Consider the following 664-nt stretch of genomic DNA (forward strand, 5'->3'; position numbering starts at 1 on the left):
ACTTGTGTACATTGTTTCTGGGGCTTCTGCTGTTGTGATCTTGATTCTTTTGTTTTGGCTCTGCATCTCTAGTTGATCCTGAGTCTTCATGCTCGCCTCCTTTCTGATCTTGGCTCTCAGCTACATGACAGTTGTGAGAGAGGAGCTGGTGGTCACTTTTCAGTTCTGCTTCACTGTGGTCACTTTCCTCATAAGTAGGAGTCAACATAAAGGTGTCAGTCTCCTGCTTCACTACAAGCTGCTCTCCCTCCTGACTGGTACAGAGTTCCTCCTGTTCCTCTTTAACCTGTGGAGGCTGTGGGTCCTCCTGGTCCAGACCGGGGATCCTCTCCTGAATCCAGAGCTGCTGGTCAGCCAGAACCTCCTCCTCCTTACAGACATGTTGCTGTGGGAGCTCTGGAGGGACAGAGAACAAAAGGAAAAGGCTAACCTTACTAATGTGATGGGAAAGAAAGAATGCAGACACGTGAGGAAATGAGTACCAAAGTATATTTAAACACTTAAGGATTTTATATAAACTGATTGTCTCCGTTTTGTGTTACAAAAATTTTCCTCACCTATCCTGTGTAACTTTATTTCGGGTTTCCAAACGATATCCAGCAGTCTGCGCTGACGATCGATCTCTTCCTCGTACTCGACGATAGTGTTTTTAAAAACTCTGAAT

The sequence above is a fragment of the Micropterus dolomieu genome, linkage group LG01, assembly GCF_021292245.1.
Source record: "Micropterus dolomieu isolate WLL.071019.BEF.003 ecotype Adirondacks linkage group LG01, ASM2129224v1, whole genome shotgun sequence".
NCBI classification, from domain to species: Eukaryota; Metazoa; Chordata; class Actinopteri; order Centrarchiformes; family Centrarchidae; genus Micropterus; species Micropterus dolomieu.